The 19,175-nt window shown below is 37.6% G+C and overlaps 1 protein-coding gene across 2 annotated transcripts in view; it reads right to left on the bottom strand.

Moving 5' to 3' along the window:
- Window positions 1–19,175, bottom strand: part of ITGBL1 (integrin subunit beta like 1) — a 207,071-nt gene that overhangs the window by 74,956 nt on the left and 112,940 nt on the right. The window lies entirely within an intron of this gene.

Genomic DNA, 19,175 nt, shown 5'->3' on the forward strand with positions numbered 1-19,175 from the left:
TTTCTACTCACAGGTCTAGAAGTCTTTGGGAACCCAGGCTAAGAACCAGTCCTTTCACTGCTTCTACATGATCATTTACTTAAAAAAGAGGAAACAGTAGATTCATCTGGGCCTTCACTTAGTCATGCACTTCACTGTTAATCATTGCTCCTTACCCTCAGCCAAGTACTCGATCGATGCTAGAATCTAGAAATACAAAGACCGCCACCACTACCCATGAAGCCAAAAATAGGGCAGAACATAAACAAAAAGTTATATTACAGTCGTGTATATGCAGAAATGAACGTGTACACAGGTTTAGCTGTAAGATGGAGGTGAGGTTTGATTTACCGCAGCATACAATGTGCCAGTGGAGATCCTCGGCAGAGAGGACACACCCATGACCTTGGACGACAATAGTATTGATGGGAACAGAAATGACAGACTTTATATAGACAGAGAAAGAGAGACAGATGTTGTTTAGCTGGGTAGGGATAATCATATACCACCACTACAAGGTCATGAGAGCATTAAATAAGATATATCACTTAGTGCAGTGCCTCACACATAGTAAATACTTATTAAATGTTAACTACTATCGCCCACCAAATCTCCAATCTAATATTAGAAGCACTGCCTAAGAACAAAAGCCTAATCATATAGATTTTTGCATACAGAGAAATGTTGATTCAATCGATACGTAAGCCTCTAGTACATTCCTGGGCTCTGTGCAGGCAAAAGAAATGAAAGAAGTAAAAAACATACCCTCAGCCTGCAGAAGCCCAGCATATATATACACACCACTGTCTTCAATCTGTGAAAACATTTCCTCATTTCTTTTTGTTCTGTCTCTTTGCTCCCAACCAGCACAGGCTCTTGACCTGAGAGTGTATTTCTTCACTTCAATCTGTCCTGCCTCCGGTTTATTTCCTTGTCTGATCCAGGCTTTGGGGAAAATCCGCCAAACTTTTCCACTTCCTTATGTCAATTAGCCCCTGAAACCTTAATTTGTCATTGCAAACAGTCTTATTCCCTTTTGACTGAACGAAAGGTCTGCCTTTTCCCAGACCGAAGTCGCAGAGAGTAAAAAAGTTCTGAAAAAGCTTTCTTTTTGTTCATCCTCAGATCAATGCATCGAGACTCTGAAAATCTCCTGTCTCCAAAGTCTTGTGCAGAGATGGCCAAGCACATTTTAAGAGGGCGAATAAAGACTGTAGACTGTGGGAACACTTTTTTCAGTGAGTATGCAAAGCTCGTTTTAGGCTTAGCTCCAATCTGGGGTGGATCAACTTCCTTATCTCTTTTTAAGTGAGGGAAAAAAATAGTCAGGAGGGCTCTAACTCTGAATTTCCATCACCTAAAATCTAGCTTTTTATGGAGTATGAAAACTCAAGGTCATGATTACATTTTGCAGGAGGACCTTGATGTCTGCAAGGGGTTCAGGTGAGAAGTGACATTCTGTCTGACAAATAAACAAAAAGAGAAACAATGGAGGCCCCAGGCTATCCACTCCCAGGGTTTTTTGGTTTTTTGGTTGTTTTTTTTTTTTTTTTTTAATGTATTTGGAAGCTGATAATATGACAAATACTTCTAATTTCACAGGTGCCCAGGGAAAGGAAAGGTGCCTGAGCTGGAGGCACCCACATGTACAGAACTATCTATTGAAACGGTTGCTTTCCTGCTGATAGTAAAGAAGGATGGTCATGATATCAACGTCACGACACAGACCGCTGCCAAGCGCCTCTGCAGCGGCCTTGTAAGCAATTACAATGGACTTCACCTTCACAGGGATCGAAAGAAGGGCTGAAGCCCCAGCAAGTGTGCAAATGATCGGCTTATTATTCTTTTGAAGAGGAAAGCAGAGAAAGTCGGGACAAGGACATGGGAACTCATTGTTTTCTACTTCGGCTACAACCCCAGGGGCAGTTCTTCAGCGTCAACTATCAATAATTGAGGCACATTGATCATGAAGCTAGTGGCAATTAATCCACAGATTCCTTGACCTGTGGGCGGGGGGGGGGGGGGCCTTCCACGGTGCTAGGGAGGCCCCCGGCAAGAGGAGATATGTATTTTTGAAAATGGCCCAAAATATTAAATTTTATTTTTAAAATTTATTTTAAAAATTTATTATTAATTAAGACTCCACTCTCTGTTCCAACTTCCACCTAGCCATACTTCTCCTCAGGTCAGGTGGCGCTAGGATAGCTCCAGGCACCTTGGGGATTTGGCCAGAGGGAAGTCAAGGACATACTTACCTTGAGATTAGTGTATAGTCACTTTCATGGCGTTTCAGGGTGTAGGCATGGCTTCTAGGAATACTCCTACAGTAAATAATGGCTCCTAACTAGATGAGACCAGAAACTAAGTCATAATACTGAATGCATTTTATTAAGGCCAACCCACACTTGGGAAGTTGAAAAGAAACAGGTTTTGAAGTATATAGAGCCATTTACAATAGATACATAAAATTGCAATTGCATCATATTCTGGATTTCATAATGTCTGTGGTATTTGTCTGCTTTTCAAAATGTATGTTGATTTCCTTTTCATCCCAAATAAATATTCACCTTCACTAATTTTGAACTTATAATTTTGAATTCATTTTATTATGAAAGACTCCCAAAATGTAGGCCCTGAATAACTTGGGATCTACTTATTTACTCTAGATAATGATGTACATCCAGAATTATAATGTAGAATTATAATGTAGAAACAGAAAAAAAAATTCAGACCATAATTTTAAAATCTTGTCATTGTGTTCATGTGCCATTTAAGAAGAATAATGGATTAAATAACGGAATAAAAATGCACATTATGCTTGCTCAAAATACCTTAACACAGTACATAGCAATTAAAACAATGTATCCACACTATATTACCACAAGGAATAAATTGTAAGATCCCATATAAGTGCAGAAAGTATGATATAAAGTTGTGTTTAAAACTAATTTCCATGATTTTAAAATAATGCAAGAGGAAAGTCAACAAGGAAATCATACCTTAGCTAATCTTTTTAGGTTTATGCTGACAGATGAAGTACTACCGGTAAAAGGAATAATCTTTTTAACATTATTCCTTCTTGGATTCTCTGCAAAAAAAGTCAAAAACAATTCACAGGAATACATAATTCACTCAGAAAAAGATTCTGATGTACATCCTATTAACTATAGCAAAGAATATTTCCATAGATTACTGCATTATTTCCTATTGTTGTTATAACAAATTACCACAAACTTTGCGGCTCAAAACGACACAAAGTTATTACCTGATAGTTCTGGAGTTCGGAAGTCTAAATGGATTTCACTAGGCTGAAATAAAGGTGTCAGCAGAACTGCATTCCTTCTGAAGGCTCTAGGGGCAAATACTCCCTTGCCTTTTCATTTCCAGAGGCTGACCAAGTCCCTGGCTCTTGACCCCATTCCCCCATCCTCAAAGTCAGTAATAGAAGGTTAGGTCCTTCTCAGGTTGAATCACTCTGATTCTGAAACCTTTTCTGTCTGCTTTTCCACTTTTAAGGACCCTTGTGATTATACTGGGTCTACCCAAATAATCCATTATAATCTCCTGATTAGCAATCTTATTTCTGTGTGCACCTTTCCCCTTCTGCCATGTAACCAAACATATTCACGGGTTCCAGGGACCAAGACATGAATGTCTCTGTGGGTCATTCTTCTGTCCACCACAACCATTAATGAATTGCCTTGTAATACGGTGCTGTCCTTTGGTTATGAATCTGAAAATACGCTATATATCATCCGTGCCACACGACGAAGGCTTTACATGTAATCAAAGATTCTCAAGGCCAATACCAACCTAAAATGCAGTTATAGCCAGCAAAAATTGTTTTGTCTGCTCAGAAGGGCTCTCTGAAGTCTTAAAATCTTACACCCTACCACCCCAGAGTTGCCTCCAAGGTGGGCCAAGTTTAATACTCCATCATCCCTCTGTTTGGACATGGGTATTGGTTTAAAATTGGTCATAGTTCCAGCCTAAGCCAATCAGAGTTTTTTCCTGAGATTTCTTCCCCTTCCCTTGAATTGGCAGTGAAAAAATCTCACATCTTCCTCCGTCAGGGCACAGTAAAAATATAACCTTAGGTGATGTTAAAACCCCTCCTACACTGAGAAAACTCTACCTGCAGTAGCAAGATTAAAACCAGACGTCTGACAGAAGCAGAATTACGTGTGCTGGTGAGTGAGGAGCCAGAAAGAGAGAAAGAGAGGTTGATGTGAGGTTGTCTAAGTCCCTTTTCCATCCATCCTAAAGGTCAGCTTACCTCTGTCCTTCTTGGTTATGTGAGTACATAATTCATTTGTTTGTTTATGGTTGAATTGGGATTGTGCCATTTGCACCCAGGAGACTCTTAATTAAAATCGATGCTGTGTAATTTTGTTATATCTTCAGCGCTATAATTAATGACAAAGGGATTAAAAACATAATCAAGAAATCTAGACTTCTTTCAGGATGTAAAAACCAAACAACTCTTTGGATATCTAAAACTGGTGCTTGCTCTTAAGTGTGATCTGGGTGCAGTAATGCTACACCCTTGTGTTCCTGACAATCTCTCATCTATAATGAGCATCAGCTATGGTTTCTTGAACACTTTCCATATTTATTGCTTACATTGAACAAATAGCAAATATTCTCACTCAACATCTTTTCCCTAGTATAACCAATATATAACATAAAAATAAAGTCTTTGGATTCAACCAGAAGCTAAAAGCAACATCAGAAGCAATATAACAGCTATCCAAATTGTGTTATTAAGGTAAATATTAGGGAGATCCTCCTTGTCATTTTATATTGCCAATGTAATTAACTGCATTGAATAAATAAATGGACATATGATGAACAGTTATTAGCCCAGAAAGTAGGCCACGGATCATTCAATATCAACAACCAACAGTTATTACTGCTTTACGACCTGTTCATCCATCCACTCCACTGTTTCCTTGGGTTATATGCTCTGTCCCACTGGATTGGGATTTTCTTTGATAACTTAGCTCTATCCTACACATTTCTAAGATTCATAAGGACATGAACTAGCCAAAGTTAGAACAATAATAATTAGGCTGAATATTGACTGGAAATAAGTTTATAGATTCACTAAATCTTAGTTTGGAGCCATGCAGGAATTGCAAAACATCAATTATATTTCTTTATTAAATTTTTATATTTGTTAATAAAAGTCTTTATTTTTACATAATGAGATGGGTCTCCTTAAAACAATTCCTAATGAAACTTGATTAGCATATAAATTAAATTTCCTTCTGTTCTTATTCACATACTCCTGTTATTTCTAGAATGCCAGGTTGTACTCTTATAAGCATCCGATACCTAAAACATTTATTAACCAGAATGGACACCTCTCATGGGTAGAGAGTAAAACCTAAAGCATTATAGAAGAAATGTCATTCTGTTCTGACAGAAAAATAGGAATGGGATTATTTTCTTCTCTGTTTGAACTTCTGCCTGTGTTTCCTTATTACCCTAATAAGAAACTTCAGTGACAAATTCTCATGACTTAGAATAAAATGGTTTGGGGCTTGGTCCACTTTTTACTCCAAACTTATATCTTATGAACACATTAAAAAAAAAAAAAACAAGTCAAATCATAAGTTACACATATAACTAGATATCACAAAGTATTTCTATATTTGATCCCTAGTAGTATAATTTACTGATTTAATTATTATACTGTAAGTATATAGTTAGGCACAAGTAGTTCAAAATATGTTCTGTAAAAATCTGCTGTGATAGCTCTCTAAAAGTGTTTGTTTTGGCCTTATGCAGTGATTTCTAAATCACTGTCACCTTTGGCTGATATGATGCAGCCCGTTTAGAATCTGGTAAAAGAAGCTATGACCCCCTCTTCATAAAAGTATAAGAAGGTTCACACAACACATTTGTGCTATTTTAAGAGGTTCTTATTGCCCTGATACTCAACCATAAACCTTCAGAGTTGCATGAACTCCAGGTTAAAAATCCCTTGATATAGAATTCCAAGAATCTCTCATCACAATACAAACTGTTCATGTCAAGGAAACACCACAGATTAGTTCTCAGAAAACAATCTGTGAAGTTGGAAAGCAGGTCTAAGAGCTCTGTGCAACTGAGGACCATGGAAGGACATTTTTGTGAAAGAGATATACCCCCAGCATTCATACCCAAATGCTTCATAATTACACTGGAAATCTATTTAAAAATACAGATTCTCGCCCCCACCTCGGATATACAAAAACTGGGCTAGAGCAAGTCCTTGAACAAACATACCATATTCTTTCATATTTCTGTGCCTCCTGAGGCGATTTCCTGTTGTGGAAACTATTCTTCCCCCTTCTCCAAGAGCACCCCCCCCACACACCGCCTCTGCCTCATTGCTTTCCCACCTATTCAACAGAGCATCAGGGAAAGACCCCATAGGACAGTAATTTTTCGGCAACTCTCAGCACTTCCCGAAGCCCTGTTTGCTCTGTGGGAAGTAGGGCAAGAGCAAAAATGTCCATCCTTCGCTACAGGATTTTGTCCATTATACACTCTGCAGAGCAGCGATTCTTAATGTGACTGCAGAGTAGAATCATCAGGGAGCTTTTAAACTCTCTGATGCCCAGGCCACATCACGAACAAATTAAATTAGGTAGGAGCTCAGATTGGTATTTTTTAGAATTCTTCTTCAACAAGCTCTCAGTCTCCTCTGTGGATTCTTTAAGGACAGAGCCCACCTGACGTGGATCTCTTCCAGGAAACTTTCATCATCTGAGTCTGAAATTTTGTATAAACCACTGTTTTTCTGTTTTCTGGCTATCTTTCCTCAGTTCTCATTTGGCCCCTTTCAGTACTCAGATCTGGCCAAAGAGAACCTCCTCAGAGAAGGTCCCTGACCACTTTATCTGGAGGAACCCCCAACCTCCACACTCTTCGTATTATCTTGACTTCCTTCTTCTAGCACTAACTGAAATTATTTGTTTTCTTATTTAATGTCTCCAAACAAACTCACAAGAAACTCTATGAGAGCCCTGACATTAATTGTCTTATTTATTTTTCTTTCCTCAGCACCTAGACTGGTTCTAGGCACATAGTAGGATTCCCAATAAATACAGGTTGAATGTATGACTTAATGAATGAATGAATGAGTGAATATTGATCTTGTTTTGTCTATGAAATTCTGTGCCCTTGGGGCACCTGGGACGCTCAGTCGGTTGAGCATCTGGCTCTTGGTTTCAGCTCAGGTCATGATCTCATGGGTCGTGGGACTGAGTCCTGCATCAGGCTCTGTGCTTAGCCGGGAGTCTGCTTGTCCCTCTCCCTCTGCCCCTCCCCTACTCGCGTGCATGCACTGTCTCCCTCTCCTTCTAAAATAAATAAATATTTTTTAAAAATAAAATAAATAAATTCTGTGTCCTTGAGTTCAGCTGCTATGTCATCTAGTTAAACCCTTGTAATGCCTTATAATTGCATATTAGTTTCAAAGTTAACAAATAATCTCATATGTACCGTCTTACTTGTCCCTCACAACAATAATACTATGGTTACAGATAACATAACTGAGGGTCCACAAAGATACAAAAATGTTCCAGGATCACACAACGACAAATGGCTTGAGCGCATCTGCCCTGTGAGGGTTCATGGGCCATACGACCCTATCTGTAATTGTTGACCCCACAGAGGCACATGCCCTCACCACGGAAGTGGCCAACTGCATGAGGTACAGAGAGGGAACACAGTACCGACAGTGAGTAGGAGCCCCTCCACCCAAGTAAGAAATTGATGCCTGTCCACAGCAACATTTGGGAATAGGGCTGAATAATGTCAGTTTGTAGCAGCCCTGCCCCACCCTTGTGCAACCACAAGACCTTCAGGCCTCCTAACACAACCTAACACAAAAGATCTCATTTCCCAATAATCCCTCTGGACTTTTCTCTTTATGTAGTACGATCATCCAGAAGAGCGCATCTAGACTCAAATATGAATTATGCCACTTGGGTTTTGCTACTGACTCTTTCATAATTATAATAAACTACACCTAAGAGCATAAAGTTGTGCGAGTCTGTCTCACCAACGTGACTATAATTGAATAGTAACATTAATCATACCCAGAAGTCTAGCAAATTAATCAAATGAAGAAGTATAAGAGCCTTTCCAGTCACCTTATACTCTATATCTGCTTTCATTTTTTTCTATTTCTTTTAAGCTCCTTCGGTTAACTATTGGGCAATATGGGGCCTCAGGAAGAAATCCAGAGAAAGAAATCCTAGCAAAGAATTTAATGTCCTTGTAAAGGACTTCACAAATGACCTCAAATATTTGCCGCTTCATCCTTGAGACCATTCAAACCTTAAATGGCTCACAACTGTACCATGCCAGACCATTTGGTACTATTTACAAGCATCCACATGGCCTGGATATTTTGAGCAGCAAAGAGGCCAGAATTATTTAGAAACTTAAATAAGAAGCCAAAGAATCTTGACTTTCCTACTTTATCCAAATAAAAGGCATCACATGAGAAATAAATATTTATGGAGGACCAACACCTCATCCATCTTAACTGTTATTTTCCAAACGAAAGGATGCCATAACTGAAGAACACATTATTCCATACTCAAAACAGTCACTTGGTAAAAAGCAGAGTCTAGAAGAACAGCTTGGCTAGTCACCTGATTCTCCTGAGGAATAGTCAGCTCTCTCTAGTTAGCTATGCAAAACCAGATAGAGAGTCTGTTGTGAAATTGAGTTGGAAATCAAAGGCATGGAGCCCATGAGAGTGAACAGAAAATTTAAGGGTCCAAATGAGTCAGAACACAGTCAAGTTCCCTTACTGCAGAGAGAAGCAAAGGAGAGGGAAAGTAGCCTAAAGAAGTTAAGTTCACAGTCACCATTAGGGTCTTGTTGCCACTTTAGCCTATGACTTGCTGGCTCAGATACCTAGCTGGTGGCAGTCCAGACTAAGTTGGAGTCACTCATGTCCATACCAAAAATCCACTATCTTACTTCATGGTATGATGCCCCTTTGCCATTTAAACCACATGGGTATGTGATGAATTGATAAAGAAGATGTGGTGTATATGTGTGTGGGTGTGTATAATGGAATATTACTCAGCCATAAAAAAAGAATGAAATTTTGCCATTTGCAATGATGGGGATAGACCTAGAGAGTATGATGCTAAGTGAAATAAGCCAGTCAGAGAAAGACAAATGACAAATGATTTCACTCATATGTGGAATTTAAGAAACAAAACAAAGGAGCACGGGGAGGGGGGTGGGAAGAAAGGAACAGAGAGAGGCAAACCAAGAAACAGACTCTTACTATAGAGAACACACTGATGGTTGGTTGCCTGAAGGGAGGTGGGTAGAGGGCTGGGTTAAGTAGGTGATGGAGATTAAGGACTGCACTTGTTGTGACGAGCACTGGGTGTTGTATGGAAGTGTTGAATTACTAAATTGTACACCTGAAACTAATACTACACTGTATGTTTTTTTTTTAAAAGATTTTATTTATTTATTTGAGAGAGAGAGAATGAGAGAGAGCACAAGAGGGAAGAGGGTCAGAGGGAGAAGCAGACTCCCTGCTGAGCAGGGAGCCCGATGTGGGACTCGATCCCAGGACTCCAGGATCATACTACACTGTATGTTAACAAACTGGAATTTAAATAAAAATTTAGCAAAAAAAATCAAAATAAAACACATGGGTATGTGTAGACATAAGCGGTACAGATAATGTGACCCTTAAGATACTAACCTGATTGCTACACTCTTGTCATTCGACTACTTTGCTAATATGAATGACTTTTCATAAAAAAGCCGCTTTAGATTTGTGCTTGTCTTTTCCTATTCTGTCAGTCAATAAGTAAACATGATGTGAGGTGCAGCAAGGAGAGAGAAAGGCACATGAAAGATGCTAACATATTTATCTTGTTCATGGAAAGATTTGGATCTTGGTAACTCTCCATTAAGCTCGGCACTTGAGCGATGACACAGTGGAGTGGGCCCTAAACCAGGTTAACCGGCATTTCTACGACACCATTTTAGCATATTTACAATCATGCTTACAATGTGTGTCCTTCTTACTAACAATTAACCTCATAAGACAATTGTGAGGACAAGAGCTCTGCAAAGAAGTTGCGTTTTCTGTCTCAAACCCATCACAACGTGGGGAGAAGCAGTGGGGGGTGGGAGAGATGACATGTGCCCCCACGGCTGTCTCCCACTACATTTTTGTTCTTCATCTATCATCAAAAGTGAATGTGTTTCTTGCTCCCTACAAAAGTTATCCTCTCGTTAACTGTTTCTTTTCATGTGGTTCCCTCTACCTAGAACACATGTTTTTCAAAATTACTTTCTGTCTCATGCTACTCTGCCCCGCAGACTCAATTCCAGCTTCACTCACTTCATGAAGCCCTATTTGCACCCAAATTTCTTCAGAAAACAGTATCTTCCTCTTCTCACTCTCAAGACACTCAGTCCCCTTCCCAGCACACTGGTCACAGCTACCACAAATCCTTAGCACAGGGAGCAGTCAACTTTTTCTATAAAGGGCTAAACTGAATATTTGGGGCTCTGTGTGCCATACACTCTCCACAGCAACTATTTAACTCTGCCCTTTATAGCAAGAAAGCAGCTATACGCATACAAATGAGCTTGGCTGAGTTCTAATAAAACTGCAAAAACAGAATGCAGTCTCCCGATCCTTGTTTCCTTCTGCTGGCTTAGCACAGAGATACATGGTAGGGTGGGCAGTAAATATCAGGTTGATTAAATGTTATAAGCAACACCACTAAGGAAAATATGATGCATTAATTGGCTATGTGCTATCATATGATCATATATTGAATACACCCATTATGCGAATATAGCACAATGGCCAGCCCTATCAATTTTTAATAACATCTTATGTGTCCAAGAGGGGAATCATAGGGTTCTGATTAGCTCTACAACCTTAAAGCTTAGACAAAATGATGACATTTTGCCTCGTTGGTTTTCTATTAAAACAGAAATCTGCAGAGTATATGGTTCCATGAAGATTATGGCTGATAGCCAGACCAGATTGTTCCCCACTAAAAGTATCTGGTTTGCATTTTTATATCGAATAAAATCAAGTAAATAACTGCTAGAGCACCACACTACCTCCCTCACTATGTGTTTAGTGTTTTAATAGAAATAAATATATAATTGTAGTAACAAAACTGTCATAGTTGTCACACATTTCATTTTAAGCTCACTTAAAGAAACTGGGATTGAATTCAGGTCCAATTTTCTATTTTCATTTCAAATAGATTTTGACAATATTTGTTGCAGATCTTACTAGGAAGTTTTCTTAGCCAAAGGATTTCACTGGTTTTCAATTTACCATATAAAAATTATGCAAAATGTAATAAAAATTGTCTATTATTTGGATCGATTCCTATCTTTGACACAAAATGTTCTGTTGCCAGAGCTAAAACATTTAAGCAAGATCGTTGACTGCAACATAAAAAAAAAATATTCACTCTGTCTTGGAAGTGATACAGTTTTCTGGACCACAGACTAGAAAAACCTCAGGCAACTGAAAAAACTACTAAATCTGTTACTTTCCACTGAAATATCTTCTACCATCTTTTTAAAAAACATACAAAATTATTAATTTCACCTTCTGAATTTCTTCCTCTCCTCTAGGTTCTATTGAATCTAAAAATGGCAAGAAGAAAGGCAAGGTAAAACAAAGAAGGGGAAACAAGGAACAGGGCTAACTAATTATTTACCCACTGGACAAAGGAGTCCCTGAATAATCATCCTGTATGAGGCTGCCGTTTCTACTGAATTTGGCTCTTTTCAAATCTTTTTAGCCATTCCCTTCAATCTATGCAAATTATGCCTTTAGTTAGCAAGTGCTGCTTCCTCATATGAGTGAGAGATTTAACATTGGATTTAATCAGGATCTTCCAGTAAGCCACCAGTTCTGGGCACCTGCACCTTTGGCCTTCTTGAGGACAGAAAATGACGCAACACTCAGAGGTCCCAGCACCTCATGAGGACATAGAGAAAGGATGTTGGAGGCACCATATTGAGTTCTCTCTGGATCCCAAACTTTTTGTCTCCACCCTATCTTTTAAAAAGTCATAATAAATAACATCTACATTCCTGAGTTTTTGTGAAATATAGGATGCATATACAATTTAAGACATTCTAGTAAGTTTTTCAGAGTACAAAGAAAGCAAATAATAAACAGGCTTTTCTCTTCCAAGGGACCTTCTACTATTGTGGGTCATTCCATGACAACAGAACAAATAGAAGCCATGGCAGAGAGCACTATGAGTTCAAAGTGTGCTCAGAAATCCATGGAAGACCGCCTGAGGATCCACAGACTGATTTTTTAATTCTTTAATATGACAAAAGCATGATTTACCAATTCATTGATATTCTCCCCATGTGGTGCATCACTAAAAGCAGCACCATTCCTTCCAGATAAGGAGGAGTAAGACGTTTATCTCACAGGGTCATTTCTTCATCTTCTTTGGCTGCAGTCCTTAGCAACTATGTTTAAAATGCCATAACTTAGTGCATGACTATTCCAGAGTCTTCGAGCACTGGTGGATGTAGTAGATCTAAGACATACTTAGAATTGAGTAAATCTGAATCCTACTTGCTGCCTTGAAATATTGCGGGAAGAACACACGGGGCTCCCTTGTCACTTGAAAACCCTGTGCATTTTCCACTGCAGCTAACTTACAATGAGATATTTAATTAGGCCACTGAGAATTTTAAAATTATAATCAAAATCACAACAGGTGTGGTGTGGTGTGGTGCTTAATTTAAATGTTTGGAGATCTACTCTCTTGAATTTTTAAATCTACAATCCTATATTGTTTGCTCTAGGCACTAGGTAGGACAGCAGATCTCTAGAACTTATTCATCTTATATAGCTGTGGCTTTATACCCATTGAACAAGTCCCCATTTCCCCATTCGCATCCCCTGGCAACCACCACTCTGTTTTCTGCTTCTATAAGTTTGACTATTTTAAACACCTCTCATGTTAAGTATCCCTAACACACACACACACACACAACATACACACATACACATACACACACACACGCAAAGGGACATAAGGACATGTTTGGAGGCATGGATATGTTCATGACCTTGACTATGGTGATGGCATCATGGATGTACACAAACTCATCAAATTGTATATATTAAATATGTGCAGCTTTTTGGTTTATCAATTATACTTCAATAAAGCCGTAAAAAAATGTTAGTAAAAATATAGAAAGATCTTCCCCTCCCAAAGTTTTTCAAATTCACTGGAGGACTTCCATTTTTTAAATACTTTTTCTCTGTTTGAAATAATAACATCTCTGTGTACATGAATAAGAAAAATAATGATTCAGTTGTCAACAAATCAGAATAAAAATCACATAGTTTAAAAAAATACATGAATCATGGGAAACTTCTTTGACAAATAAAACAAGAAAATTTAAAGATGTGCTTTGTCAGTAGAAGAGAGAAATTATGGCTGTAACTGAAAAATCTCCAGATGGTGGGAATCTGGCATGCTATTATTCTTTGAAAGTATGTTCCTAGCTAAGGGAACTGAACCAACTTGCTTAATTCATTAATTAAAACGTACTAATTGATAAAAATGAGGACAGTTTCTATTTTCTAAAAGCTACAATATTAAATAATTAGTCTCAATTTATCATTCTTCCTCCACTTCCCACCTTCCCTTGTGGGAGTACATGCTTATGTGTGCCTAAGGACTAAAACACACTCAATACCTCTTAGAACAATTCTGATAAAAGAAAACCAAAGGGCACAGAGGACAGGTAACAAAAGCATGTGAGACTGCAGACCAAACCAAAAGATGACTTAGACACAAGGACAAATGATGATGAAAGAAGGCAAATACAGCAAACACAAACCTCGGAATAATACTGCCTACAGATAAATCATTTGTTTGATGATTATAGAAGCCAATGAAAGGAGTTTTATAAATGGTAAGCTCATAACACTAAGAGCAAAATGTATCAAGAAAAGCTGAGTATTGAAATTGTCACTATTGGTGGGCAAAGGGAACCCCTGTTATGCTCCTGGTAGGAGAGTATATTGGTACATTTTTTCCAGAGAATATGATTTGCTTGGGCAATTTTTTTATTGAAAAGCTTTAATATATTGGTAGGCATTTAGAGGTACATCTAAGAAAGATTTGTGCAAATTTTCTACTGCAAGAATGTAAATGATAGTATTTAGAACTTGAATAAATTAAGAGACGATTTAGATGTCTAACAGAGGAGGGCTGATTAAATTTGTTTGCCACAATTATACTATGGAATACTATGCAGCAATATCAACAATTCTGCATAAAAATGGTTTTTTTTAATTTTTTTAATGTTTTTAACAAGGAAATATAGTCATTGCATATTGCTCAACAAATTGGCATGTTAAAAGACTGAGTAAATTATCTAAAACAACAGCTCTGGAGTTGGGTGGCCTGTAATAGAAGTTTGTATAAAAACTTGTACCCCTGGCACTTAGTATGCCAGATGACAAACTATTCAAATTTCCAATTTCTTTTTCTGTAAAAAGAAGAATAATTATACTTCCTACCTCATTGTATTTGGGGCATACATAATATGTATAAGATAATACATTCAATGTTCTTAGCATTTTACCTGTTGGACAAGTGCACATAAATGCTATTTATCAAATAGCATAAATACTTCATTTCTAAAATATATACATGTTTATTGATACTGCCAAGATATGCATATGGTTATAAACCTCAACTTTTTTTTTCCTTCTCTGTTTTTTTAAGATTTTATTTATTTTTATTTATTTATTTGAAGAGAGAGAGAGCAAAAGAGCAGCAGGAGGAGAGGGAGAAGCAGGCTCCCCACTGAGCAGGGAGCCCCACAAGACGCTTGATCCTAGGACTCTGGCATCACGACCTGAGCCAAAGGCAGACGCTTAACCAACTGAGTCACCAAGGTGCCCCTCTCTTTGGGGTTAAGTGTGGTTTTTTGTGTTTGCTTGTTTGTTTGCTTTAACTGCATTCCCTACATGTTTTTCGTGGAACAGTCTGAGTCAGGAGTTCTGCTGCGGTAACAAACCACCTTATGTCAGCTGCTTCAAACAACAAAAGTTTATTTCTCCCTCATGTTACAGGTCCTTGGTGGGTCAGCAGAGGTTTCTCCAATCATCCTTATTCAGATATCCAGGCTAATGGATCAGTCACCATCTCAAACACTGCAAATCCCCACTGGGGGACAAGAGAGACGGCAAGTCTCTCACCGCCTCTTAAGCCTCTGCTCCCAAGTGACCCACATCAATTTTGCTCACATTTTTTGGCCAAAGCCAGACACACACTCAGAAGGAGAACCTCAATAAAAATTTTAAAAATGTATTCTTAAGTCAAAAAGAACTTAAAACTAATGTGTACCCTATCATGAGCCATTTCAAGTTTTTGAGCAGAACGTCGGTATGAGACGAGAGAAAGTTGTCCCTTGGCTCCAGTGCCCGGGAGGCAGAAATTAGGATGAATAATTCTGTGTTCAAATCAAGCAGAGGAGAGTAATCTCATTCAATAAAAAGATATTTGTAGGCCATAACGAATAGAAATCAAGGAGCCACAGGATTAATAGCGAATTTAAGAGATTATCTAAATTATTCCCCTGCTTTCAAGACATAATGATCACACTTAGTCATCACCAGCAGAAGCAAGTAATCTAATTTAATTTCCGGTGCACAAATGCCTTCACCTGGCCCCTGAGGTGGACTACGCTGAAGAACTTCAGTACATTCTACCAGGGGAATTTTTTTTCTTGGCCCCAGCTAGCGAGGGGCTGCAGATCTCCAGCTTGAGAACCGATGGGCCTTGTAATTGCTTTCCTCACTCATGTAAGCACAGCTGCAGCTGTCATTCATAAATGGCAAAACTAATCCTTTATAAGTTTTCATATTGGCCATTTGCTTTGAAACATCCAAAGCCAATGAGTTTGCAAAGATAACTCTGTGAGAAAGGAAGGGTCTCTGACCACTGGTCCGAGCACTGGACCGGCTCTCATAAATCCCTGGTCTTCATTCTCAGAATTCTCATATTTTGTTATGATTCCCTGGGAAATCACTCCACTCATCAATACCTCCATTTTCCTGCGAGGAAACTGAAGAAGCTTATTATTTATCTCTAAAGTACTTTAAAAAGCTTACATGAATTATAAAAATAATAAAGTCTTCTAATTCCATACATAATATTCAATGCCTTTTTAACAAAATAAACTTTAAATATGTGCTATTGCTTAAAAATGGTAACTAATACATTAGTGAATCTCTAGAAAGGTAAGAGACAAATATGTGTTTCTCAGAGTTATCAAAGACTGGTATCCACAATAATTAAAATCCACCATAATTTTCTTACCCTAAAACCATATTAAAAAATCGAGGGATAAATAAAAAACAACTGGTAATATATAGAGAGTGATTTTCTACGTTTGAGAGATACTTTATAGGCTTTTCTTATTTTTCCATCATAAATTTGTTATTTTTTAAACAATGAATGAATGAATAACAGTAGTCCGAAGGACACTGATTTTTAATCCTTGTTCCTTTAAAAGCGTGACAGGCTTACTCAAGCTCTCTAATGATGATATTTATTAATGCAGGTAGAATAGTAGTTTCCATGTGGGGCTGCTGCTGAAAAGCGATCAAGTCAGAAATAAAATTTATGAAATGAAAATTTCCTTCTACCCATATCCTAACCTTCTACTTATAATCAGTAGGGATATATAGCAGAATATGGGAAAATAACCTATGATACAAATAATCTTGGGGACTTTGTTTTCTATGTAAAGAAAACTCTAAATAGTCAAAAAGACAAACGGTAACAAATAACAGGAACACTCATGCACTGCTGGTGGGAATTAAAACAGTGCCCCCATTTTAAAGACAGTTTAGGTGTACCTCAAAAAGTTAAACAGAGTTACCATGAGACCCAGCAACTCCATGTATATGTATATACCCAAGGGAAATTAAAACACATACCCACACAAAAATTTATACATGAATGTTCATAGAACATTATTCATGATGGTCAAAAAGCATAAATAACCCAAATGTCTACTAATAGATGAATGGATAAATATATGTGGTATAGCCACACAAATGAATATTATCCAGCCATCAAAAAGAGTGAAGTACATGAATAAATCTTGACAACAGTATGCTAAGTGAAAAAAAGCCAGAAACAAAAAGATCACATATTTTATTATTCCATTCATATGAAATATCCAGATTAGGCAAATCCATGGTGACAGGAAGCAAATCAGTGGTTTCTAGGGGTTGATGGGAGAAGAGAATGGGGAGTGACTGGTAAGGCGCACAGGATTTCTTTTAGTGGTGATGAAAATGCTCTGGGATGAGATAGTGGTGAAGGTTGCATAATTTTATAAATATACTAAAACCCACTAAGTTGTATACTTTAAAAGAGTGAATTTTATGGTATTTGAATTATATCTCAATAAAAAATTTATTTTTCAAAGAGAAAACTGCAACATAAATTTCTGATCTAACATTCAGGTAAAAGGAAGTCTTTCTCTTTTTCCTCTTTCATGAGCAAAATTGGTAATCATTTCAATTACCAGTTCCTCCAAAGGCATATTTCATATTAACTTTGCCATTTCCATGTGAGAGATGAAAATGCCTTTCTTATTTTGATAAATCAAAAATAATGGAACCAGCTTTCCTTTAGATGAATTCTTCTTTCTCCTCCAATTTGTACTTGATCTGGAACCAAGAGCACACCCAAGGCTATGTGCCTTCTAAAACAACATAAGCTTATTCAGAGCTGTCTGTTTATAGGATGCTTTTTCAAAAGGCAACAATCTCAATGCAACATTAATGAGTTTCAGAAATGTCAGTGGACAATTAAATGGTCTCATTCAGAAAGTTTTGAGCAAATATCCAAACTTTTTCTTAAAAAAGTATACTGCTGATCCCATTTATCTATTTCACTCACCATCTTCACCGCCCCCTCCCCCCCCCAGCAACCACTAGTTTGTTCTCTGTAAGAGTCTGTTTTCTTGTTTGTCTCTTTTTTTTCTTCATTCATTTGTTTTCTTTCTTGAACTCCACATATAAGTGAAATCATACGGTATCTGTCTTTCTCTGTCTGATTTATTTCATTTAGCATTATACCCTTTAGATGCATCCATGTTGCAAATGGCAAAATTTCATTCTTTTTTATGGCTGAGTAATATTCTATTTTGTATATACACCACATCTTCTCTGTCCATTCATCTATTGATGAATGCTTAGGTTGCTTTCATATCTTGGCTATTGTAAATAATGCTGTAATAAACACAGGCATGGATACCTCTTTTCGAATTAACATTTTCATATTCTTTGTATAAATACCCAGTAATGGAATTACTGGATCATATAATTACATTTTTAATTTTTTAGATTTTTAATTAAATTTCTGTTTTCCACAGTGGCTGTACCAATTTGCATTCCCATCCACAGTACACACAGGTTCCTTTTCTCCACATCCTTGCCTACACTTGTCATTTCTTGTCTTTTTATTCTAGCCATTCTGCTACATGTAAGGTGATACCTCATTGTGGTTTTGATTTGCATTTCTCTGATGATTGAGCATCTTTTCATATATCTGTTGGCCATTTGTATATTTTCTTTGGAAAAATGTCTATTCAGATACTCTGCCCATTTTTTAATCAAACTATTTGTGGGTTTTTGTTTTGTTCTGTTTTTTATTTTTGGCTTTTTTTTTGGTGTTGAGAGGTGTAAGTTCTTTATATATTTTGGATACTAACCCCTTATGGATCTATCATTTGCAAATATCTTCTCCCCTTCAGTAGGTTGCCTTTTTCTTTTGTTTGTTTCCTTTGCTGTGCAAAACTGTTTTTTTTTTAATGTAGCATTGAACTGACCTGAACTAAACTGAAATTGAACAGACCTCAAAGCTAAACTGATGGTATGAGTAAGAGTGAGAGAGAGAGAGAGAGAGAGTGTGTGCGTGCATACGCAGGACAGAGAGGGAGATAGAGAGAGATTATATTTCTCCATGTACTACCAGTAATGGAAACTGGATGTACTGTTAGTTCTAAAAAGACTAATCTTTCCTTACTGAGGCATCTCAGCTATCTGTTAAATAAGATATATGTGAACTGAATGCATTTGACTCACTCATAAGATTAGGAGGTGGGGACGC

The sequence above is a fragment of the Zalophus californianus genome, chromosome 3, assembly GCF_009762305.2.
Source record: "Zalophus californianus isolate mZalCal1 chromosome 3, mZalCal1.pri.v2, whole genome shotgun sequence".
NCBI classification, from domain to species: domain Eukaryota; kingdom Metazoa; phylum Chordata; class Mammalia; order Carnivora; family Otariidae; genus Zalophus; species Zalophus californianus.